This window comes from Panthera tigris, chromosome A1, assembly GCF_018350195.1.
Source record: "Panthera tigris isolate Pti1 chromosome A1, P.tigris_Pti1_mat1.1, whole genome shotgun sequence".
Taxonomy (NCBI): Eukaryota; Metazoa; Chordata; class Mammalia; order Carnivora; family Felidae; genus Panthera; species Panthera tigris.
Window position 1 is genome coordinate 69278319 of NC_056660.1, and position 26211 is coordinate 69304529.

The following is a 26211-nucleotide window of genomic DNA, read 5'->3' on the forward strand; positions in this document are numbered from 1 at the left end:
TCCCTGGCAATAAGGGAGGGGAGTATCCTGAAGCGGGTAATTATGTCCTGTGCAGTGGGAGGGCCTCTTTAATTGCCCAGGGCGAGGGTGAGAGAACAGCCACACCCCCGGGCAAGCCACAAAACAAGGAATGAACAAGGGATGTGATGCCATCCTGGGGTGACGCAATTCAGAGGCCTATCACCACACTGGAATGTTCCCTGGCCTCTCAGGTTGGAGGCGGAATCGGTGAGTGTGGACCATCACCGGCCCTCTCAGGTCACTTATGACATTCTGTCCCCATAGCTTCGGGCTCAATATTCTGCTGTTCATGGAGTGTGTTCCGCCCGCAGTTCAAAGCCCGCAAGGGGAAAATCAGTGGCTAGGAATCTGGCAGAGAAACTGCAGAGGGCTGGGCCTGGGCCACCTTTGTTGGGTCAATAGACAGGATTCCATGTCTCCCTACTTGTTCTTGTTGTGAAAACCATGTCCCTGGTGCTGGACAAAGTGCGGGGAATATAATTAGAAACGAAATCCACTCCTGGGGCGCCTGGGTGGCGCAGTCGGTTAAGCGTCCGACTTCAGCCAGGTCACGATCTCGCGGTCCGTGAGTTCGAGCCCCGCGTCAGGCTCTGGGCTGATGGCTCGGAGCCTGGAGCCTGTTTCCGATTCTGTGTCTCCCTCTCTCTCTGCCCCTCCCCCGTTCATGCTCTGTCTCTCTCTGTCCCAAAAATAAAAAAAAAAAACGTTGAAAAAAAAAATTAAAAAAAAAAAAATAAAATAAAAAAAAAATAAAAAAAATAAAAAAAAAGAAACGAAATCCACTCCTAACCCCCCAAATCCCCTCCACAAAGGTAGAAGAGAAAGAAAACAGGTTTATTACTGAACAGCGTTAAACCAGAATGTGTGAGCATCACAGGCAACCAGCTGGAGGGGCTGCAAAGACAGAAAGCATCTCTCTTGGGCACCTAAGTGGATAACTCATTTATGTCAGGCGGGTTCCACGATGTGGAGTCAGGTGAAGTTAGGCGCATCTCCCCCAAAAGGAAAACTGGAAGCTGGGGCGTCACCTTCCTAGATGATCACACACAAAGAGATGCCCCCCGGGTCTTTGAGCTGTAAGACTGGCAAGTGGCTTCTGTGGCCATTAAAAAGATTCCTGTGCATTTGGAAAGGATGGAGAAAGGAATTCTGAAAGAAAAGTGAGGCAGGGGAGTGTTTTCCCCCCTTCCTTTCAACTGGGAGAATTAAGCCTTTAATTTTTAATTTATATTTGCCCTTACAAAAGTTACCCCTGTGTCAGGAGTCAGGAGTCAGGGTCTAGAGGGACTGGGCTGGAGCCCTGCAACCAGCGAGCCTGGGGATGGCACCAGGCTTTGGGAGCAGCTCTCATTTCAGGTGAGTTTCTGTCTTCCCTGTGCTGTCTGCGGCCACAGTGAGGGAACCGGGCTCTCCTTTGATGGCTAGAGACACCCTCCCTGGCGAAGGGGGCATTTATAAGGGCTTCTGTCCCCCCTTCCTTCTCCCCCATACAGCCCAACCCCCTCCCCGCCCCCACCCTGTTAGATTCTCACATCTTTATCTCTGATCTTGACGCACAAGATAAGGTTTCTATAATGGAAAAAAAGAGCAAGAACAGTCAGGTGGTGAGTCAGAGCCAATTCAGCCAGCAATTTAAGAAGCCTGCTCTAAAGGCTGACGCTGGGGCTGCAGCTTGTGAAGCAGAGCACAGCGACCCGCCAGAACATCACAATCCTTGCGCGCACATTCCTTCCCCCTCCTTCCAAGGAGTGATCCTCGAACCTGGCCCTCTCTGGAAACGCTGCCCATCCTGCTATTGCTTCCAGGGCTCTGGAGGAGTGGACATCCTGTGGTGTCTGAAACATTCCCTCGGAGGCCCAAGCACCTATGGTGGGTTTCTAGCAAAGCCATCCGAGGTTGAAAAAGATCTCCAGGGACAACTGGGTGGTCAGTGAGTTAAGCATCCGACTCCATTTTGGCTCAGGTCATGATCTCAAGGTCGTGAGATGAGATCCACCATGAGATGAGCGCAGAGCCTGCTTAAGATTCTCCCCAGGGCACTTGGGTGGCTCACTTAATTAAGATCTGACTCTGAGCCCTTGGTTCAGGTCATGATCTCACTGTTTGTGGGTTCGAGCCCCATGTTGGGCTCTGCACTGTGCTTGGGATTCTCTCCCTTTCTCTCTGCTCTTCCCCCACCTCTCTCAAAATAAATAAATAAACTTTAAAAAAAAAGTAAAACCCAATTAAAAAAAAAAATATCCCCTCTCTCTGTTCCTCCCCTCCCGAACTGGTGCGCACACTCTCTCAAAAAAAAAAAAAAAAAAAAAAAAAAGAAAAAGTAAAAGAAAAAGATCTTAATTATATCATAAGGTCAAACCGTCTGCCTCCAGAAAGGTCATGACCTGATGTCCTCGGGGCAAATAACTGCTGGTCTTACCTTGAATTAAATGCTGATGTTGCTACAGGTTCCTGCTCATTTGCTTGTTCACCTCATTCGCCTCTTCAACGAAAAAGGATTGATGGCCAGCTTTGTGTTGGGCATTGCTCCGACGGTGTGTGGACAAAGAACAGATTCTGCCTCTGCACGTCCCTACAGAGAGGACAAATGCATCAAGATGTGGGGTCTGAGCCATCCATCCCCCCGAGAGAAGTGAGCTCTGGCAGTGTCACCTGACATGCGGTCTGAATCCTGTTGTACCTCACCTTGCCAACAAAAACCCAAGTTCGGCTGCCCATCCCTCGAAAGGCCAGTACTCAAGGGGCGCCCAGGTGGTTCAGTGAGTTAAGCATCTGCTTTTGATTTCAGCTCAGGTCATGATCTTATGGTTCCTGAAAGAGAGCCTCTCCATGCTGGGTGTAGAGCCTGCTTAAGATTCTCTCTCTCCCTCTGCCCTTCTCCTGTTTGTGATCATACTCTCTAGAAAGAAAAAAGAAAAGAAAAGAAAAGAAGAGAAGAGAAGAGAAGAGGAAAGAAAAGAAAAGAAAAGAAAAGGAGAGAGGGAGAGGGAGAGGGAGAGGGAGGGAGGGAGGGAGAAAAGCCAATACTCAAGAGATGAGTTTTGATTGGAAAAGAATAGGAGCTTTATTTAGGAGGCCGACTACCTGGGGAAGGCCAGCTCTTGTCCAAAAACCAACTCCTAGGTTTCTGTCTGGCCCAATAATTTTGTAAAGGAATTTTAGGGCAGTTAATCAGTAAAAGGGGAGCACAGTGGTCTGTCACACTTGATTGCCTGCAGACTCAATGGTGCCAGCTACAGACATTATCGTGGTGCTCTGAGGTTGTGTCCTGGTGCCCTGGGGGGGGGGGAAGTTGGGTAAGACGGCTGGGTTCTGAGTCTTTCTAGGAAACAATTCATGATCTATACAAAGAAAGGTTTAGTTAAGCAATCACGTGGGCTACAGGTGCTTGCTAAAACTTAAAGACTACTGAGTTGGCAGAGGGCCAAGGCGGTGGCTTCAGCTTTCTGGAAAAATGTTCGGCAGGAAGACCAGGAAACCTTTCTTGAAAAATACCTGGTAGCCGATAAGGCTGCAAAGACGCTTAACTGTGGTCTCGGCTTTTGGCTAAAATCTGTGATTCAGCTGTGCAGTCAGGTGTGCCCGTGGAAGGTCAAGAAGCCAACTCCTTTGTCTTTTCGGGAACCCACACCTCGAGCACCTAGGTTGCCATGAACTGTGACCAGCATAGTGATGCCAGTAATATAAACCATGCCATTCACCTTTATTGTTATACCTGAATACTTACTTTCAACACGAGTAAACATCGATGTGTAATAAAAACTCTCAGAAACTGTGTTTTAAAGCATGGCACAAGTCTTAGTTTGCAGGATTACTTCAATGAACTTGCATTGCTACCACTGATCAATCTTTATTAAGTTTAGGAGTTAAAGAATAGATAAAGCTTAACCTTTGTCACTTGCCACTGGAGGGGATGGGAAGCTTCATAATCCAGTGACTGTAGAGGACAGTTTTAGGCAACCAACCTGAACAATGGAAGCCTGAGTAAGGCAGAAGGGCCCACAGTGACCCTTACCCCCCGGCTAAATACAAACAGGTCCATTAGGCAACCCACCTCAAAATATCCATACGCCCTAGCTGACCAATGTGCTACTTACACCTAGACACAGGTACCAAAAAAGGAAAATTCTATACATTCCCATACCTGCTCACCTTCCCCTTAACTATAGCCCCCGACCACTGCCTCTTGGCATAGTCTCTCCCTTGCTACCATGCCCAATGCTCCCTTGCCGTGTATTCAATCAACTTCTATCTCCTTTGTTCTGCCTTGGGTGAATTCTTTCACCGCCGGCACCACCGGCCTCCACCTGATCAGGTCACACCACAGAGCCTGATGTGGAGCTCAAATTCACAAACCCTGAGATCATGACCTGAGCCGAAGTCAGACGCTTGACCAACTGAGCCACTCAGGTGCCCCTGGATATCGATTTTAACAGTTGGTCATTTCCATTCACCCAAAAGAAACATTCAGTGCATCTGTAGTCACAGGGGACACCCTTCAGCTGAATCTACATGGTTCTAAATGAGTGATTTATAGGGAAGTCAGAGTGGGGGTGGGTGATGAGTGAAGGCCAATGAAGGCAGAGATGAAAGGTAACCAAAAAGCTGAAGAAGTTGTGAGCTCAAGAGCTTGTGTGGGAGGAGTCTTGCAGGAGGGGATCATTGATGCCCACTTCCTTCTCAAGGAAGGAACATCTGCATTTCTTTTTTGAGGCCAATACCCCGTTTGGTACAAGCATTTTAGCACCTAGACCCCCATCTTGTCCCCACCCTTTGTCCAGAGGCCTTGGTTTCTCCAAAGCCCGCTCTTGAAAACAGGGGCTTGTAGCTCTGCCCCTGCTGACCATCACCAGATTCCATCTCTCAGAGCCTAACCTGTGACCCCACTGCCTGTCCCATCCGGCACTGACTGCTAACTGTCCAGCACAGGCTGCTTCTGCTCCTGACCTGGCATGAGCTGAAGCCCCATAACAGTGGCACAGCTGCCATATTATTAAGTATAGAAATGTGTTTGATCAGAGCTTTAAGACATAATACACCAGAATTCAAGAAATCTTTAGAATAAACAGGTAAAGGAAGAAAAACATACCATAGGTACCAGCATTTTAAAAAATAGATCCTGTACCAAGCCACATAATAGGTGGCCTTGAAATAATACTGATTATACAATAGGGAGTGAGGACCCCAGGAGGACTCACACCAGGAAAATTGGGGGGGGGGTGCAAATGGACCGCTTACTGCTACAATATCTTAGTTCATCATGATTATATGCGTGGGGAGTAGAGGTAAAAAAAAAATGTACCATATAATTAAATGAATTGGAAACTCTTCCATGTCTGTCTTTCTAAAGCATGCTTAATATTTGATTTAAATATTTCTCTTTTTTTTAAGTTTAATTTATTTATTTTGAGAGAAAGAGATCATGAGCAGGGGAGGGGCAGAGAGAGGGAGAGAGAGAGTCCCAAGCAGGCTCTCAGCCCAGATCCTGACATGGAGCTCAAACTCACGAACCATGAGATCATGACCTGAGCCAAAATCAAGAGTTGGTTACTTAACCGACTGTGCCACCCAGATGCCTCTGATTTAAACATTTCTAATGCTTATATTTTCCTTTTTTAATTTAAACTTTTTATTCTGAAGAAAAAAAAGCCCTTGGATGTCAGAAAAGTTATAAGATTACAATAGAATATGATAAACTCCATATAACCTTCACCTGAGTTCACGGATCTTAGCCATTTTTACGCACTGCTTTCTTGCTCTCATTCTCTGTTCTCCCCAGCCCCTCCTTCTCTCTCACTCACAGTATCTCATAAGAGCAAAGACATTCTCTTACCTAATTATAGTACAATTAGTCCAAGTCAGGGGATACCATAATAATGCTATTCTTTTAGCTAACCACTTGTCCAGTAATGTATTTTATAGGCAATTTTTTTCTAAGCCTCTACTCCAGGATTGTACTTTGTACTTTGTATTTAGTTCTCTTGTCCTTCTTTCCTTTAATCAAGACCAGTTCCTCAGGCTTCTTCTTCCTCTTCTTCTTCTTCTTTTTTTCCCTCTTCAATGACATTGACATTTTGTATTAAAGAGTAGAGGCCATTTGCTTTGTACTATGTTCCAGGGAACAATCAAATCAAGCTTTCCTCTTGATTAGAATCAGTTGGTTCATTTTTGGAAGGGCTCCTACATCAGTGATATTGGATCTTTCTCAGTGCATTGCATTAGGGGGCACATGATGATGTTTGTTCGTCCCGTTACTGGGATCACTCAGTTAAGGTAATCCCCTTCAGATGTCTCCACAGCAAAGTTCCCTTTTTTCCCTTTGCAATTAATAAGTTAACTGCAGGATATACTTTGAGATATGTGAATAGCCTGTAATCCATTGTATTTGTCAGGGTTTTCTGGGGAAATAAAACCAATGATGTGCATGTATATGTATGGAGAGAGAAAGAGGGAGGAAAGATTGATTTTAAGAAGTTGGCTCACACAGTCATGGTAGTTGTTGAGTCCAAAATCTGCAGGATAGGCTGGCAGGCTGGAGACAGAATTCCCACTTCTTTGGGAGACTTCAGTCTTTTTCTTTTACAGCCTTCAAAGGGTTGGATGAGGCCCACCCATATCATGGAGGACAATCTGCTTTACTCAGTCTAGTGATTTCAATGTCAATCTCATCTAAAAAATACCTTTACAGTGACATTCAGACTGGCCTAGCCAAGTTGACATACAATTAACTATCACACTCCTCAAACTTCTATCCAATGGTTTGACCATACATTGATTATTTTAGCTTTAATTGATCATGACCATGATGATTCAAAATGGCAGTGTTCTAACTCTATCATTCCTTCTACATTTGTCAGCCGTTAAAAAAAAAAACCAGGGGGGCGCCTGGGTGGCGCAGTCGGTTAAGCATCCGACTTCAGCCAGGTCACGATCTCGCGGTCCGTGAGTTCGAGCCCCGCCTCAGGCTCTGGGCTGATGGCTCAGAGCCTGGAGCCTGTTTCCGATTCTGTGTCTCCCTCTCTCTCTGTCCCTCCCCGGTTCATGCTCTGTCTCTCTCTGTCCCAAAAATAAATAAAAAACGTTGAAAAAAAATTAAAAAAAAAAAAAACCAGGAAAATGCAGATAAAGCTAAATTCTTCCACTGTTTCCCAGAAGTATGATATATAATTATTATTTTGGTGTAATATCTCATCAATTCCACATAATTTCATTTTGTAAGTAAGTCTTTGCTTCATTTGGAACTTATACCAAGTACATTGTGACATATGGAGCCAACCTGATTTTTTCCCAGATGACTTTATTTTCTTATCACCATTTGTCAAAAGTCCTTGTTTTCTCCCAATGATTTGATATGATACCTTTATCAAATTCTAAATTCCCATATAATCTGGCTCCACTTTGATTTTTGTATTCTATTCCGTTTATTTGTCTTTTCATGGCCCATAGTCCCTGTTTAATTATAGGGCTTCCATAATATCTTGTGCTATCTCCTGGAGACAATTGTCTGTGTGTTTCTTGCATTTTTGCACATTTTTTGAGGGGTGCCTGGGAGGCTCAGTTGGTTGAGCATCTGACTTTGGCTCAGGTCATGATCTCATAGCTCATGGGTTCAAGCCCCACATCGGGCTCTGTGCTGGCAGCTCAGAGCCTGGAGCCTGGTTTGGATTCTGTATCCCTCCCTTTCTCTCTGCCCCTTCCCAGCTTGTGCTCTCTCCCTGAAAAATAAAGAAACTTGGGGGGGGTGCCTGGGCGGCTCAGTCAGTTGGGCGTCTGATTTCTACTCAAGTCACGATCTCACGGCTCATGAGTTTGAGCCCTATGTCTGGCTCTGTGCTGACAGCTCAGAGCCGGGAGCCTGCTTTGGATTCTGTGTCTCCCTCTCCCTCTGCCCCTCCCTCACTTGTGGTCTGTCTGTCTCTCTCTCAAGAATAAACAAACATTAAAAAAATTAAAAAAAAACCTTAAAAAAATTTGCACATCCTTTGAGCTGATGATGCCTTTGTTCTGGGCTTCCTTTAAAGGATATGTGTATAACTAACAGTGTTGGAAGACAGAGATCATGTCTCCCGGAAGCAAAGGACAGGCATGCTCTCGTCTGTTATAAAAGATTTGGGCTCCCTAAGTTCAGAGTTTCTCCCCTGTCAGGCAACCTGCATGGCTGTATTCATGTCACCTGTGGAAACTAGGGTTTAGGGAACACATCCAGGAAAATGTTGATAATGCTGACACTTTGCTTTAGCCAGGAATCTTGTATCTTCTATCATATCATGAACCTGTAGGGGGCTAACTTGTTAGCTTGCAGGAAGGTTAAAATCTCTGACCCTCCCTGGTTGTTGACATCACTTCATAGGGGAGTCCTTCCTCAATGCCCCTCTTGATTAGACTTTTCCTGGTGTTCTTACATGCTTATTTGTCCATGTAACCTTTAGAATTAATCTAGTTCTCAAAGTCAATCAATCAGACAAAACCTTGTATTTTATATGGAACATGCTAATTTCACAAATCAATTTCAAGAGAATCTATAACTTCATTGGTGAATGTTCCCTTTTTCTAGGTTCTCATGGCCAAACTTGTAATCCAGGTCTTTAGTAATTTACAGCCGAACTACATGTCTTCTTAAAACCAAATTTTGGATTTTGTTTAAATAAATGAAAAGAAAACCCTATTAAACCTTGGGATGAAAAGCATAGTGGCCAAAACATGGCCTGTCATTAAAATAGAACACACCCCAGGGCTCCTGGGTGGCTCAGTTGGTTGAGTGGCTGACTTTGACTCAGGTCATGATCTCAAGGTTCGTGGTTTCAGCCCCGCATTGGGCTCTGTGCTGACAGCTCGAAGCCCGGACCCTGCTTTAGATTCTGTGTCTTCCTCTCTCTCTGTCCCTCCCCCACTCCCGCTTGCTCTCTCTCTCTCAAAAATAAACATTAAAAAAAAAAAAGAACACACCCCAGGGCTGCCCTGAAGATTAAATGAAGTCATGCACGTGGGTCAAGCACGATAAGAAGTCATTAAATGTTAGTGATTGTTATAATTATTTCTTTTGGTAGCAGTGATCTTTCATCTCACATGAACAAAAAAAATCCCAGTTCTGACCATTTTCATATGTGTGAATCTCTGTGGTGAGGAAGCTCAAGATCATTTATTTTTTAAGATTTTTATTTTATGTATTCTTTTTTGAGAGAGAGCGAGCATGCACACAAGCGGGGAAGAAGGGCAGGGGGAGAGAGAGAGAACCTGAAGCAGGCTCCGCATTCAGAGTGGATTCTGACTTGGGGCTCGATCCCATGACCCTGGGATCATGACCTGAGCCCAAATCAAGAGTCAGACGCTCAACCAATAGGTCCACCCAGGTGTCCTGAAAGAATTCTTATAATATAGAATTATGATTTATTGGGTGCCAGACATGGATACATGAATTTGACTAACACGGTAATGATCATCTATAAATAAAATCCTCTCCCTCAAGTGTATCTTTTAATTGAAAACATTTTACATTTCTCATGGAGGCCACTACTTCATCATTTTTACAATTTAATGAGGATGAAAGCCCAGCTTATGCAGGAAGAGATAGTAATGGATGGTTTTGTTCTGTATCAGAGCCATTATGATAATTCTGAGTCCTCTGTCCTTGGAAATGTTGGGTTCATAAATTTAAACTGATAGAAGGCACAGCAATCCAGTTTTTACTGGAATTTGGTTATTTGCTTTATTCTAACGTATATTTTTTCAGTTCTCATTATTTCATTTAGATATTAAAAGTCCTGCCTTCTATGCTTTAATAAAGTACCTGAATGATTTCCATGATAACATGCTAGCCTAAGTCTGAGATGTGAATGAGTCCTGAGTTGTCAAGAATAAGCTACTGGCTGGCGGCTGTAGTGACCATTTCCAGGGGCAGGACCAAAACCCAGGCAAAGCCAAGTGGGTCGCTTGGAGCAGCCAGCTGGGGTCTGAAGGAAGCACTGGCTCCCAGCTCCTAAACCACCCCCACCCCATTCTTATGGCTGCTTAAGGCCCATTCCAGCTGGGGAAACCAAGAAGCTAATTACCATCAGCTGGTTGGCAGGGATGAGAAAACCTGATGAACACATTTCTCCAGAAGACACATGGCTTATGAGGAGTTATGGAGACAAACAGGAGAAAGGCGCTAACATCAAAGCCAGCCCTGATGAAAGCTCTGGTTTGAATCCTGTCTATCCCGTCAGTATCCCTCCCCCCCACCTTTTGATAGTTTAGAGAACCAGAAACTGTGGTAATCTGAAGTCTGCATAGACACATGGAAATGTGGCTAACATCCCTTATTGTCATATTCATTGGCTCTCTTTCTTGGACACCTTACTTTTGGGAACAGCTTCAAATGTATGGACTGGTTCTCTAAGAACATTCTAGCTGATGGGGCGCCTGGGTGGCGCAGTCGGTTAAGCGTCCGACTTCAGCCAGGTCACGATCTCGCGGTCCGTGAGTTCAAGCCCCGCGTCAGGCTCTGGGCTGATGGCTCGGAGCCTGGAGCCTGTTTCTGATTCTGTGTCTCCCTCTCTCTCTGCCCCTCCCCCGTTCATGCTCTGTCTCTCTGTCCCAAAAATAAATAAAAAACGTTGGAAAAAAAAAAAAAAAAAAAAGAACATTCTAGCTGAAACCACATTTCTTGTTATTTCTTCTTTTTTCCCCAGGGGTATTTTCCACAGGTCCTTCTGGGTCCAGTCCCCACCCCTCTCCATTCTGTTCTCTGACTCAGGAAGCTGGTCTATTGGAACAGCATCAGTGTCTTCCTTGCTCTGGCTTCTGGTGGATTCAGCCAAGGACAGAGAGGTGGCAAAGGAAGTCCAGAAGTCCCCTTTCCAGACTGCCTTGATTGGCTGCATCTCCTACAGCTGAGTGCTCCTTCTGGCTGTCAGTGACAGCTCCCACCTTGCCCCTGAATTCCGGCACTGGTGAGGTCTTTCCTAGGTCCAGTGCTTAATCGTGTCATGTTGGTCCCACCAACTTTACCCACACTGTAGAGATGCTTCTCATTTCCCGTTTGAGCGTGCCATCTGTTTTCTGCTGGGGGCCTGTGCTCATTTCCTAGGACTGCTGTGACAAATATCCACGGCAGAGTGACTTTACACAGCAGAGATTTGTTCCCTTACAATCTGGAGTCTTGGACTCTAAAATCGAGGTGTCGGCTGCCAACAGGGCTGTGCTCTCTTGTGCTCTCTTGGGAGGCCCTAGGGGAGACTCCTCTGGGCACTTCTCTCAGCTTCTGGTGCGGCCAGAAGCCCTTGGCCTGCAGCTGTGTGACTCCAATCTCTGCTCCCTCTTCACAGGGCAGGCTCCTCTCTGTGGGGGAGGGGCAGAGCGAGAGGGAGAGAGAATCCCAAGCAGGCTCCGCACCATCAGCATGGAGCACAACTCGGGGCTTGAACTCACAAATTGTAGATCACGACCTGAGCCAAAATCAAGAGTCAGACGCTTCACTGACTGAGCCACTCAGGTTCCCCAGTGTGACTTCATCTTAATTTGAGGATATCTGCAAAGACCCTATTTCCAAATAAGGTCACATTCATAGGCACAAGGGGTTAGGATGTCAATATATCTTTTTGGAGGGTACAGCTCAACCCACAACAGGGCCCAATGGATATGGTGTCCCAAGTGGGCTCTTCTCTCCCTCCAGGTTCTCAGGCCCCCCTGGTCTCCTCCATTAGTCCTCCTGCTTGCTTCACTTTCTTCACGTTGTTCTCCTACTTGATTTCCCAATGACCTCAAACACTATCCCCCAGAAACTCTTCTTTCTGTCTTGGTAACATTGCCACCACTACAGTTCTGTGTTGTTGTTTTCTTTTTCAAGATTTTATATATATTTGTAAGTAATCTCAATACCCAATGTGGGACTCAAACCCACGGTTCTGAGATCAGCCTACTAACTGAGCCAGCCAGGCGCCCCAGTCACCACTCCAGTTTTAAGGTATTCATTTCCTTTGCCTTATTCTGCTCTGGTCTCCTGGTAGACTCTCCCCACCTCCTAGAACAGAGCCAACTATGCATGGCATTCCCTGTTAACACAGATGGCATGTGACATATGTCCACCCAACCATGAAGGGGTGGAATCTGGGGAAAAGTCTCCTCCTTTGTGCCCCTCTCCCTCTCCCTCCGTTCCTTTCCTTCTCCCCTCACTCCACCCCCATGCATGCACGCTCACATTGACCATGACAAAGGAAGGTCTACTACTGGCATAGCCTTCCTATAACCATGACAGGAGCTGGTTTCCAAATGAGACAAGAATAATGTGGATAGGGGCGCCTGGGTGACTCAGTAGGTTGAGTGTCTGACTCTTGATTTCTGTTCAGGTCCTGATCCCAGGGTCATGGAATCGAGCCCCACATTGGGCTCTGTGCTGAGCATGGAGACTGCTTAAGATTCTCTGACTGTCTGTCTCCCTCTCAAAAAGAGAAAGAGAGAGAGAGAGAGAGAGAGAGAGAATAATGTGGACAGGAAACTGAAATAAAATGAAAAGACTTGGCCACTGATGACATCATAGAACAACTGGGTCAATGAGCCCTGAAGGCTGGCTCACCTCAGACTTTGAATCATGTAAGCCTAACCATGCTGATGTGACCTAAGTTGGTTTGGGTTTGGGTTTCTGTTACTTGCAGCTGGGTTGTGGTTTTTTTTTTTTTTTTTTTTTCCTTTCTCTTGTTTCTAAATGACTAAGAAGATAGAACAAAAAAAAAAAAAACCCAAAACAAAATCAGAAAGCAGTTTTCTTGGATACAAGATGGCCAGGTGAGAATTGGAGGCCGTCTGGTTCTCAGTGTCAGGATGTCGATGGGGAATACTTCCTCTCTTCCTAGATCCCTGGGTTTTCAGCCCCATCAGGTCTGTCCCAAGTAGATGCCACAAGCTGGCGTGCCTAGAAGTCCCATGGAAGGAGAGTGTGTGGCAAGCTAAACTATGAGGGTCTGGAAGATGGCTTTGGGGAAAACAGGTCAGGGAACCACACCGGGGGGACAAGGCAGCTTTTCCAAGCATTGTGAACAGACTGTTGGAAAGAGTAGAGACAGAAAGCATATTCAATAAAAAGAAGGCTGCAATTAGGACTTCTGGATAGAGACAGGGACTGAATACAAATATTTATATCTACTCCCTCCTTAAACTCACTAAATGACAGTAAAGATGGTAAAATATATATTTTTAAATGTATAAACTCACAAGAATTGGAGAGAAGACAATATTGACAATTTTGGAAGCCGAACAGCAGATAGATGAATGGTAACTTAGCCGACTTCAGAAAGCAAGATCCAAAGCCAGTAGTAGGGAAGCTACAGAACAACTCAAATTGCATGCATACACACACACACACACGTTTACACATGCACACACACGCACATGCATCTGAGGAATCAGCAGCACCAGCACCTTAGGAAGTTGAGGTGACGATAGGGCAACAGGTAGGAATTTGATCCTTAAGTCCTCCTCCTGCTACACAGCTGGATGCTTCTGTGTGGTGGCGTAGTCTCTGGAGGGGGTAAAACCAAGGGCCACAGGCTCAGGGGACACACGGACCATTGGGTAGAGTACTGGATAACAAACAATGGGGCGGCGTAAATGAAGGTTTCCATACTGAATGTAGGCACGTCCTCCTCCTCCCTCCTTCCTGTCATGCTTCCACCCTCTGGTTTGGATCAGCTGAAGGGAAAAAAAAATCTAAAAATGCCACCTTCTGGGTTTCTGCAATAAAATGGCTCATCCAGATTTCCCTATGTGGAGATCACAGTCACGTGCATGGAGCTTCCAATCAGCGCTTTAGGGCTCTTCTTAAATCCGAGCAGACAGCCAAGAATCAGAAGGTATTTGAGGAAATGTGCCATTTGAGAAACAGGCTAAGAAACAAGCAACTCAGAAAAAACCAACTTGGAGGGAAGGAAGAGACACAATACAGGGGAAGAAGACTTCAAGATACCCAGAGTGGTAGTCTAGAAGTTGGGAGAAGAGCGGCCATCGTGAAATAGAAGCTGGATCTGATCGTGACAAGTCCACTCATTGGAAAGACTCTGGGTTAAAGACATGATGGCAGAAATTGAGGAAAAAATGCATGAGAGAGTTTGGAACATAAACTGAGGATTTCTCAAAAGTAAAACAAAACAAAAAAGTAGGAGAGAAAGGATAAAAAAAAACCCTAGAGTCTGGTCAAAGAGGAGGAAAATCTAAATAACAGGAGTTCTAGAGAGAGCAGAGGAAATGGAGAGAAGAGGATTTTAAACAATTTATGAAAATGACCCAGAATCAAAGGACAGGAGTTTCCAGATCAAAAGGGCCCACAGAGCATCCAGCACAACAGATAAAAATAGACCCACACCTGGGAGGGATGGGTTAATTAGGTGATGGGGATTTAGGGGTGCACCTGTCGTGCTGAATCACTATATTGTACACCTGAAAGTAATATAACACTGTGTTAACTGGAATTAAAATTTAAAAGATGGACTCGCAATCCCTATCAACATAACACCAGTGTTCTCCACAGAGCTAGAAAAAACAATCCTAAAATTTGCATGGAACCAGAAAAGATCCCGAATAGCCAAAGCAAACCTGAAAAAGAAAACCAAAGCTGGATGCATCGCAATCCCAGACTTCAAGATGTATTACAAAGCTGTAATCATCAAGACAGTATGGTACTGGCACAAAAACAGACACTCAGATCAATGGAACAGAACAGAGAACCCAGAAATGGACCCACAAACGTATGGTCAACTAATCTTTGACAAAGCAGGAAAGAATATCCAATGGAATAAAGACAGTTTCTTCAGCAAGTGGTGCTGGGAAAACTGGACAGCGACTTTCAGAAGAATGAGCCTGGACCACTTTCTTACACCATACACAAAAATAAACTCAAAATGGATGAAAGACCTAAACGTAAGACAGGAAGCCATCAAAATCCTAGAGGAGAAAGCAGGCAAAAACCTCTTTGACCTTGGCCGCAGCAACTTCCTACTCAACATATCTCTGGAGGCCAAGGAAACCACAGCAAAAATGAACTATTGGGACCTCATCAAAATAAAAAGCTTCTCACAGCGAAGGAAACAATCAGCAAAACTAAAAGGCAATTGACGGAATGGGAGAAGATATTTGCAAACGACATATCAGATAAAGGATTCGTATTCAAAATCTATAAAGAATTTATCAAATTCAACACCCAAAAAACAAATAATCCAGCGAAGAAATGGGAAAAAAGACAACAATAGACACTTCTCCAAAGATGACATCCAGATGGCTAATAGACACGTGAAAAAATGCTCAACACACTCATTATCAGGGAAATACAAATCAGAACCACAATGAGATACCACCTCACACCTGTCAGAATGACTAACATTGACAACTCAGGTAACAACAGATGTTGGTGAGGATGTGGAGGAAAGAGGATCTCTTTTGCACTACTGGTGGGAAGGCAAACTGGTGCAGCCACTCTGGAAAACAGTATGGAGGTTCCTCAAAAAATTAAAAATAGAACTACCCTACGACCCAGCAATTGCACTACTAGGTATTTATCTAAGGGATACAAGTGTGCTGTTTCGAAGGGACACATGCACCCCTATGTTTATAGCAGCACTATCGACAATAGCCAAAGTATGGAAAGAGCCCAAATGTCCATCGATGGATGAATGGATAAAGAAGAGGTGGTATATATACATACAATGGAGTTTTACTCAGCAATCAAAGAGAATGAAATCTTGCCATTTGCAACTATGTGGATGGAACTAGAGGGTATTATGCTAAGCGAAATTAGTCAGAGAAAAATAAATATCATATGACTTCACTCGTAGGAGGAATTTAAAATACAAAACAGGTGAATATAAGGGAAGGGAAGCAAAAATAATATAAAAACAGGGAGGGGGACAAAACATAAGAGACTTTTAAATATAGAGAACAGAGGGTTGCTGGTGGGGTTGTGGAAAGGGGGATGGGCTACATGGGTAAGGGGCATTAAGGAATCTACTCCTGAAATCATTGTTGCACTATATGCTAACTAACTTGGATGTAAATAAATAAATACCTAAATAGACTCATACAGCACCATGAAATTTCAAATTCCTAGAAGCCAAGAAACAATCCTACAAGCTTCTAGAGAAAATAGTTTTCATAGGAAAGGTCAATAATCAGAATAGCTTGAGCTTTTCTTTTTTTTTATTTTTGAGACAGGGAGAGACAGAGCATGAACGGGGGAGGGTCAGGGAGAGGGAGACACAGAATCTGAAACAGGCTCCAGGCTCTGAGCTGTCAGCACAGAACCCGACGCGGGGCTTGAACTCATGGACCGCGAGATCATGACCTGAGCCGAAGTCGGACGCTTAACTGACTGAGGCACCCAGGCGCCCCTAGCTTGAGCTTTTCAATAGTGACACTGAAAAGCTCAGAGACATGGAGATGGTCCCAGAATTCTCATTACCAGGGAAAATGGCTCCCAATTGGAACTCCACACCCAGCCAAATGTGAAGCAAACAGCAGAGTAGAATAAAAAGCTTTCAGACATGTGGGGTGCCCCTGAGTGGCTCAGTTGGTTAAGCATCCAGGTTTTGGTTTCAGCTCAGGTCATAATCTCATGGACATGAAATTGAGCCCCTCATCAGGCTCCGTTCTGACAGTGGGGAGCCTGCTTGGGATTCTCCCTCTCTCTCTCTCTCTCTCTGCCCCTCCCTGATGCACACGCACACACACACACATACACACACACCCTCTTTCTCTCTCTCTCAAAATAAATAACTTAAAAAAGGCTTTCAGACAGACATGCAAAACCCTAGAAAAAATTTACCTCACATGGCCACTTCTTAGGAATCAACCATAGAAAAGTGCCCAACCAAAAAAACAGGAATAAGAGAAAAGAGGCTATGAAATACACGACATGGGAGGTAACAAAGAGGTGACGGCAATTTTAAGACCCTCTAACAAGGATCTTTTTGGCCTACAGATTGGCATCTGTTAAAAAACAAAATTCAACCAAGTGAATTTGCAAATCTAATTGGCTTTATTAAGAGATTCAGAATCAGGCAGCATCCATCCAGCAAGGAGGGGAGGAGCTCCCCAAGGCGGTGTACAAAATGGAAGCAAAGGCAGGCAAAAAGTTATTAGCTCAAGAAATGAAAGAACTGTTTCTGGCAAAGTCAACTTCCTTCAGGGGGTCTTATCGTGCAGATGACCTCATCTTCCTTCAGGGGATGGAGAGGGCCCAGGCACAGATTACCTCACAGGTGCTGACCAGAAAATTCCAGATTAATTGGCTTAAAATTCCACTGCAGAGGTTGAAATTGCAATTAAGTCTTGGTTTGCTGTCCTGAGCGCAAGTGGCTCCATCTTGGGCCTGTGTTTCTCTGGTAACAAATCCTTCAGGAGGTTCCAGAAAAAACCTTTTTAATGTTTATTTATTTATTTTTGAGAGAGAGAGAGAGAGAGAGAGTGAGAGCACAAGTGAGAGTGCACGTAGGCGCTCAAGAGCACAGGGCTCCATCCCATGGACCATGAGATCATGACCTAAGCTGAAATCAAGAGTCAGACGCTCAACCAACTGAGCCACCCAGGTGTCCCTAGAAGAAACCTCTTTAAGATGATGAAATTGATAGAACATTTAGTGTATTTGGTCATATTGCGAAGAGATTTACTAAACTGAGGGAATTTTGGAGGTTGAATTTGTATTTTTCTTTCAGTTTTTATTTTTGAGAGAGCACATGCGGGCACACGCGCACACACGTGCCCGAGTGGAGAGGGGGGCGCTGAGAGAGAAGAGAGGAGATCTGCACTGCCCGTGCAGAGCCCCACGTGGGGCTTGAACTCACGGACCTGAGGTCATGACCTGAGCCAAAATCAAGAGTCAGTCAGCTGCTGAACAGCCTCAGCCACCCAGGGGGCCCCTGGAGGTTTAATTTGTAAAAATATGTGGAAAAATAAACAAATTTGAAAAGGAATGATTAACGCCAGAGCAAACAAACTGCGATATCATGCCTGGAAGGGACAACGAATCACGGCGTACCGTGTGGCTTCTGCGGAATCACACTGACATGAGCGCAGTAATAGAACAGCGCCTATTAGTCTAACTGAAATCACCACACGGCTCACGCAGCGTGCGTTTGTAGCTGCCACGAACGGCAGGGTGTTCGTAAGGAAGAGCTAAATTCTCACTCTCTGCTGTAGGAAGTGAACTCAGCTTAAAACCCAGAAACCCACCAGGAGCTGGCGAAGCCTGCCATTTGGAGGTAAGCAGCGAGGCGGAAGGGTTCAAGGCGGTTGCCCTGGGGAGCGTGAAGCGGCCCGGGCAGGAAAACCAGAGGACTACGATTTTTCCAAACGAATCTTTGCCTTTTTAGACTTTGCAGGTACTGGCTTGATAAAAGGTAAAAACTTACTTTTAAAAATACACTGTACGCGTACAGAGTATTCAGGATGGCGGAGCGGGTTTGGACATTTTCGTCGAGGTGGGTGTAGATGAATTTCACGCACGCAGTCCTCTAGAAGCCGACTGGGGACCCCGGGGGCATTCACCTGTCTCGTAAAAGTTATCTGTCTCGTTATGAGGTAGGAGGAGCCCCGCCCTTCTGCATCCAGTCTTGCCAGACTAGCGATCAAGGGGAACAGTGATGTGAGAGCCGGACTCTGCTTCTCCCACCTCCCTAGGCGAGGTTTTCTATTTCTGCTGCCCAAACCCCCTTGCTTTAGGGCCCACCATTCTTTGGGGTTTGTTTTTTAAGTTTTTGTCATTGCAAGGAGACAGAAATTTCAGAGACCAGTCAGAAGGCTGTACTTTAGTCTCTAATAAATGCCACACCCAACGGATATTTGCTTTTTATCCACATGGATTTCAACCTTCAGCCTGCGGGTGGGCCACGTCAATGCCATCTACACCTCAGGCTTTGTGGGCCTGGGCCGCTGTTGCTGGCGCAGTGACAGTTGACGGTCGGGAAGGAGGATGGCCAAGAAAACAGAGTTCCAGCAAATGGAGGGAATATTCTAACCTGTTGGTAATCTCTCCAGGGCAAAGATGGGGAGCCCAACTCAGGCCATGAGGGAATCACATCACACTTTATTTTATAACAAAATGAGGTCCGAGCAAGACATTTGTATAGATTATTCGTAGCTGCTCTGGGCAGATGTGGTGGTACATCGAAGAAAATGCACAGTGACCTAGGCTGGCATCCCTTGCTTGCGAAAATGATCTAAAAATATACATGTCTGTGCCAGAGGTTCTAAGCACCACTGAGAATGTTCTTTAGGAGACCCCCTGATGCATTTTCCACCACCCAGAGGAAGTTAACACGTGTTTGCTCAAATAAACTAGTCTTCTCTTTTCCGGGGATTCCTTCGGCAGGTCACATGCTAACGTGAACAGAACCAGAGAGCAAAGGGCCAAGAGGAAGGGCAAAGGATGTGAGAGGTGTTTTGTGGTTCACAGACGTGTGACCACCGCATCTCATTACACCTGTTACAACAATAGCATGGAGGGACTCCAAACCTTGGCTTGCAGATATTTCTATCCACACACACCTGCAAAGTGTACAGGAAGAGAAACACGCCCGTGTGTTAGCTCTGTCGCCATGCTGATATTATTATGCCAGCCATCACAGCTTTGAGTGACTCACGATGCTTTCGAAATTGCATTTTCCCCAGGAAAGATTCATTCCTGCTGATGGGAGGCGGGAGTTCCAACGGAAAGTTCATAGTTTTAAATAGTTGTCTTTAATGAACCACAGTACATTTCCGTGCACTTGCTAGATCTAAAAGTTGTTGTTCCAGAAAGGCACATATTATCATTAATCATAGTGTTTGCATGGTTTTACAGTCTCTATTATGTTTTCACACGGTACCAAATGCTGTGGTTTTCAACCTTGGTTCTTTATTAGAATCCCCGGGGGCATTCAGAAAACAAAACAAAACAAAACAGATGCCCAGGCTGCAACCCCACAGTTTTTTGTTTTTTTGTTTTTAATGTTTATTTATTTTTGAAAGAGCACAAGTGGAGGAGGGGCAGGGGGAGAGAGGGGACAGAGGATCTGAAGCAGGCTCCACGCTGACGGCAGCAAGCCTGATGTGGGGCTCGAACCCATGAACCATGAGACGATGAGCTGAGCTGAAGTTGGACGCTCAACCAACTGAACCACCCAGGTGCCCCTGCAACCCCAGAGTTCTGATTTCAGTGGTCTAGAGTGAGACCCATGCGTGATATTAAAGAATGGTTTAATCCTAAGGTGATTCTAAAAAGCAGCCAGTGTTGAGAAACCACGGTACTGACAGCTTCCTAACATGCAGAGGTCCCTGTTGTGGCCCACAAGGCCCTGCATGATCAATCCGGGTCACCCTTCCCTCATTCCTTGCTTACCACACTCTGTTCTCAAACACACCCACCGTATTCCCATCTCAGGACATATGCCCCTTGTTAGGGCCCCTTCTGGAATGTTCTTCCCCTAGACATTTGACTGTGTTGCTTCCTTACTCCATTCACATCTCTGCTTAAATGTCGCCTCCTCAGAGACACCCTCCTTGACCACTACATTTAAGATACCAGCCATGGCATACTCTGGTTTCTCTTCAGATCGTATAAATCTTTCGCCTTTTAAGATACCAGCCATGGGGCGCCTGGGTGGCTCAGTCGGTTGAGCCTCCTACTTCGGCTCAGGTCATGATCTTGCGGTTTGTGAGTTCGAGCCCCGTGTCGGGCTCTGTGCTGACAGCTCAGAGCCTGGAGCCTGCTTCAGATTCTGTGTCTCCCTCTCTCTCTGACCCTCCCCTGTTCATGCTCTGTCTCTGTCTCGAAAATAAATAAACATTAAAAAAAAAATAAGATACCAGCCTTCACCAGGCTCTGTCTCCTTACTCTGCTTATTTTTGCTTCATAGCACTTATCAACATCTGCCATTATGTTATATATTAATCTGGCTTACATCAGTGCCTGGAAAACAGTAGAAGCTTAATAAATATTTGTTGAATGAATCAATGAATGGATGAGGATATATGTAAAATAATGCAAACTCCGGCAGGTAGGAAGTGCTTGATGACTAGGTTTCTTTGCCAACTCACAAAAAGCCAGCTGCTTCCTCCGACTGCCTAGTGCCATCCTGAGGAACAGCGACCCCTGCTGGAATTTGTACCTGAGTCCCAGACAGGATGGAAGTCCACTAATGCCAGTCCCAAGAAAGAAGCTTCTAGAAATAGATATTCATTGGGGTACTTGGGTGACTCAGCTGATTAAGTGTCTGACTTCGGCTCAGGTCGTGATGTCACATTTTATGAGTTCGAGCCCCGCCTGGAGCCTGCTTCAGATTCTGTGTCTCCCTCTCTCTCTGCCCCTCCACTGCTCACGCTTTCTCTCTCTCTCTCGCTCTCTCTCTCTCTCAAAAATAAACATTTTAAAAAACTAAAAAAGAGAGAAATAGATATTCATTATCTGATGAGGCTTTCGTTGTGTATGCGTGAAAGATTCATAATAAATATTTCTGACATTCACAAAAAAAGCCTTTTGTTGGCACCACATATTCGCGAGCATGTTCTCTTCTGCCATCTTGTGGCCAACCTGGGGAACTTCCAGACAAACAGTGTGTCATAACCTCACTTAGTCAAAGGAAATTTCCCGCAGCTGGGCTTGGCTAGAGCCATTTGGCAAAACACTTGTGGACATTTGATCAGGCCCCAGTGCTACCAATCTTCTTAGGCTCCCAATGTTTAGAAACAGAAAGCAATGGAGGTGACTGCTTGTTTGGGTAGCTTTTGCTGGGGGACAGCTGAGAGGAATGCCTAAGGGTCACTTCCCCCAGAGCCGAACCTTGCCTGGCCTTTGTCCTCCTATTCTGACACAGCCTCTACGTGACCCTGGTCACACCCAGACCCCCATGATTTTGTATGGCTACTCACTAAAGGCTTGTAAACTTCACAAGTTTATTTATCTATTTTGTACCCCCGGTATATTAAACCATATTTAGCACAGAACAGGTGCTCACTAAACAGTTGTTACAGGCATAAAATAAAAATTGCTAGAGCAGTTTATAGAGCACTTACTACATGCCATGCACTATATGAAGCCCAAGCACTTTCCATGCACAGTCTTATAAATCATGTGTCAATATTCCTAGGAGTGGCCCTGGAACTTGCTTAGTCCCTGACAGACAAAGACAGTCAGTGCCCGAATTAGTCGGCTTGGGCAGCCAGAACAAATGCCACAGACCCGGGGCTTAGATGACAGAAATTAATTTGCTCACAGTTCTGGAGGTTGGAAGTCCAAAATCAAGATGCCATGAGGGCTGGCTTCTGGTGAGACCACGCTTCCTAGCTTGCAGACAGCGCTTTCTTGCTGTGTCCACAGAGTGAGAGAGAAATCTCTCGCTTCCTCTTCTTAGGAGGGCACAAATTCCATGAGGGCTCCCTCACTTGCTCCTGGGATGCCCGCTTGAGGTCCTTAATGCTTATTGGATACACATGGGCGTGACTTTTGGGAGTTGAGTGGGCCATAATAAGGATTCCTTTCAGGTTTGTAAACCAATCCAAGGACCCAAGTAATTTTAATGACTTACTGAAGGTTATTCTTACTAAAGTTCAGTCTTCCCCATGGCTAAAATCCTGGCTGAACGGCAGGGGGCAGCTGTGAATACCATCTCTGCCCAAAAGTACACTTTAGGGAAGGGCTCTTGGCATCCTTTGCCCGTGACCACAAGGCTGGGGAAACCTGTCAAACTGAGTTCCTTAAGGGAGAGGGGGTGGTGCCTGAAACTCCCTTCTCTCTCTTTCCTGTGCTGAGGGGGGCAGAGAATGGGTTGAGAGCCACCTTTGAAATGGAAACTGTTAAGGGAAACACGTTCTTGGCTCAACACTGAGGACAGGACAGTCCCCAGGCCCACAGGCTTGCTGCCCGGGACCAATCCCCTGACTCCCAACACTCACTGAAAGATCTTAGGCCTCCACACTGGCCTCCAGGACAGTCAGCTCTAAGAAATGCATGAATCTTTGTTGCAGGGGTTCCAGACCAGCAGCCCGACGATCTAGCCCCTGTTCCTTTGGAGCCTTTCAACACATCTAGGAGCCTACAAGTCCCGTTAGAACAAGCCAGATGTTACATCCAATAAAAACTCCAGTGGCTCTGAATTGTCAGAGGTTAGCGGGGTGAGAGAAAGCAAGCAAGATCGGAAGCCATTCTGGTCACACTGCAGTGGATGGGGGTGGGCGTGGGAGGGGCTGTGTCCTAGCTGAGACACCTCAGAGCCCAGAGGCCCACGCTCTGTCTCCACTGTTTACTGACTTTGATCAGGTTGGAGTCAGAGGCCCCAGACACACGGGGCTTTCTCTAGAAAGCCTGCAGTCCCTCTGACATCACGGCCTGGAGCCAAGTGGAAGGACTTTTTATTTATTTATTTGTTTTCTGGAGGCCTCTGAGAGGTTTAGGGAATGGGGAGTTACTGTTTCGTGAGTATGAAGATCCAGTTCTGCAAGGTGGGAAAAGTCCTGGGGACAGCAGTTCGAGTGCCCTTCATGCCACCTCAAGAGGGCTACGTGGCAAGTTTTGTCACGTACATTTTACCACAGTTAAAAAAAACCCGAACAGCTTGCACATTCTCTGCTGTCCTCTGCCTGCTGTCACTTCCGGTCTCCTTTTCTCTCCAGCACTGTCACTGGCTACCACTCCTTCTGTGGCTCACGCCTCTCCCCTCGCCCCAAGCCGCTGCCCCTCAGGGTGAGACGCTGGCCCCTGCAGGTCCTCAGAGCTAAGCACACCGACCGGAGGAGCCACTGCCGGGACCCCCACTGGCAATGGGACGCAGAACTCAGATCCAAGGGAGGGGCTTCTGGTGTTTTCAGAGCACCACAAGGTCCTTCGAGGAGGTCCTGGCTCCCTCTGAGATGGTAAATGTGTTTAATCTTTTCTGTTTCATACTTTGAGAACAGGGCTTACCAGTCTCTCCTCCCTTCATATCTCCCTCCTGTCCATCTAGCCCAGCCCTGGGTTGTCCATCCTGGGTTTCAAGGGAACTGCTGCCTCTCTGAAGCTCTCTGGTGCCCCCTTTACAATGCCCTCACCAGCACGTGTTTAAAGGAGACAGAATAGCCAGGTGGTTAAGAGGCAGGTCTTTCTCTCTGCTCAGACTTGCTTGGGTTCAAATCCTGGCTCAGCCCTCTGCTAGGTATATGGCCTGGAGCAAGTAACTTAAGCCAGTTACTCCTCAGTTTTCTTATCTCTGAAATGGGGGCAAGAAGACTTTCTTTAGTATTGTTAGAGTTAATCCCACACCGCCCATTAAACATTGGCTGCGAGAGGCAGGTTGGCACAGTGGCTGGAAGCCTGGGCCCTGGAGCCAGACTGTGGATACGACCTTGGGCAGGTTACTTGGTTTCTCTGTGGCTGTTTCCCCCTCTTTGGAATGGGAATAATAATAATCTACATTATAGGGCAGTAGTAAGGATTGATGCTTGTAAACTTCATGCAATAACGTGCCTACAGTGTCCCATAAATGTTGACTACTGTTTGCCATTTAAAACAATGACGCTGCAAAAAAAATGCCATAATGCGTGATGAAATGCATGCAAAGTGGTCAACAAAAATCAAACCTGAACATACATTTAATGAAGTAATTTTATAGGGGTGCCTGGGTGGCTCAGTCGATTAAGTGTCCTATTCTTGGTTTCGGCTCAAGGTCATGGTCTCACTGTTCATGAGATTGAGCCCTGAGTTGGGCTCTGTGCTGACAGCGCGGAGCCTGCTTGGGATTGTCTCTCTCCCCTCTCTCTCTGCCCCTCCCCAGCTCACATGCTCTCTCTCTCTCAGAATAAATAAACTTAAAAAGGAAAATAAAGTAATTCTATAAAGTCTAAAATAGACTGTAAGCTACATATTTAGTACCCCCAAGAAAAAGAACATCCACAAAAGTAAAAACAATAGCAAGAGAAATATGGAAACAAAACAAGAATAAGCTATTATGAAAAAGATTCATGTGTATATTATAAACACTTCTCAAAATAGTTTGGCTTTTAGGGGCAGGTGTTCCCCACTTTCTGAAAATTCGCATTATGCCACTTGACTTTTACGGAAACCTACATTAGTGCCTGTTGTTGCTAGCAGAAAGAAATCCAACGAGCATTTTTACTCTTACAAAAAAAGAGGGGGGTGGAAACCAAAATAGCATTTAGTGCTGGTTTTGAGGCCAGTGTCGTAGCGGCTGCACATGCCCTGAGCAGCGAGAGCCGTGCAGCCAAGCTCCTTCCCCGAGAACCACACTCAGCCTCTCGGCATCAAGCCGGAAGAGCTTTGAACTGTGTCTTTGAGTATCTGGGCTTTACCTCCATTTCCTTTGTGCATCTATTAGCAAGATGTGTTGTATCAGAAGAGCCTGAGAGAGGTAATTTTGGGGGTCTGGGGGCATAATGGTAATGGCTTCTTTGCTTTCCACCATTTGAGCTCACAGAAGGCTTCACGGGAACACCCCACTTTCAGAGAGCGGGCAAAACCTGTGTAAGTGATGAAGTCCTACTATTTTCAACAAAAGCACTTCCAGTGCGGGTGCTCTCCCCAATCCATGCTGAAGCGTATTTAGCAGTCAGCCAACAACCGAGTCAGTGTACCATTTGGTTTCACACTGATCAGCCCAGAACTTAAGAGAAAGGCATAAAGCAAGAAAACATGAGGACCAAAAGACACTGCGTTATTGACTTAGCCGGATGTGTCCCCTCCGCTGTCCCCGCGCCATGACGTTTGCTATCGTCCAATACCTTGCATCTACAACACCCATGCTGTCACCTGTCAGTCTTGATGATGTTTGGAGAAGTGGCTAATAATAGCTACAGGGAGGATGACTCTGGAAACTCAGCCCTGAGCAGCACAGTGGCCTACTTCCATCTGTGCTCTCCTCATACCATTTAAAGGTCAATAGAGACCACGTAGGCATCATCTCCATTCATATGCAAAGCATACTCCAGTGTTCATATCAGAGTCAAGGGGGTTTCATTCAAACATTGGGGAGTCTATTGTGGGCCAGATACCTTCAAACCAAGGATTTTTAAAGCTTCAGATTGTATGGTATTCTTTGCCTTGTAGGAGAAATGAAATCTAAAAGGTCCACTAAAAATCTGAAAGGACACTTAGGACTAGAATATCTTTCTTTGGAGGATTTAGAATTAGTTCTCTTTCAATGATTGGCCAGAGCAGGTAATGACAACTGAGCCCTCATCACTGTAGCTACTGGTCTGCTCTAT

General features: G+C 45.7%; 1 long non-coding RNA gene across 2 annotated transcripts; it reads right to left on the reverse strand.

Moving 5' to 3' along the window:
• Positions 1–836: 836 nt before the first annotated feature.
• Positions 837–18526, reverse strand: LOC122231071. 2 transcript variants are annotated; one of them, XR_006208190.1, is made up of 4 exons: positions 18393–18526; positions 2441–2593; positions 1554–1590; positions 837–1138 (listed from the first exon to the last, which is right to left on the reverse strand). It is a non-coding gene; the product is annotated as an uncharacterized LOC122231071 (long non-coding RNA). The 2 variants fall into 2 exon arrangements; XR_006208188.1 differs by having other exon boundaries at positions 837–1170.
• Between the last annotated feature and the right edge of the window lie 7685 nt (positions 18527–26211).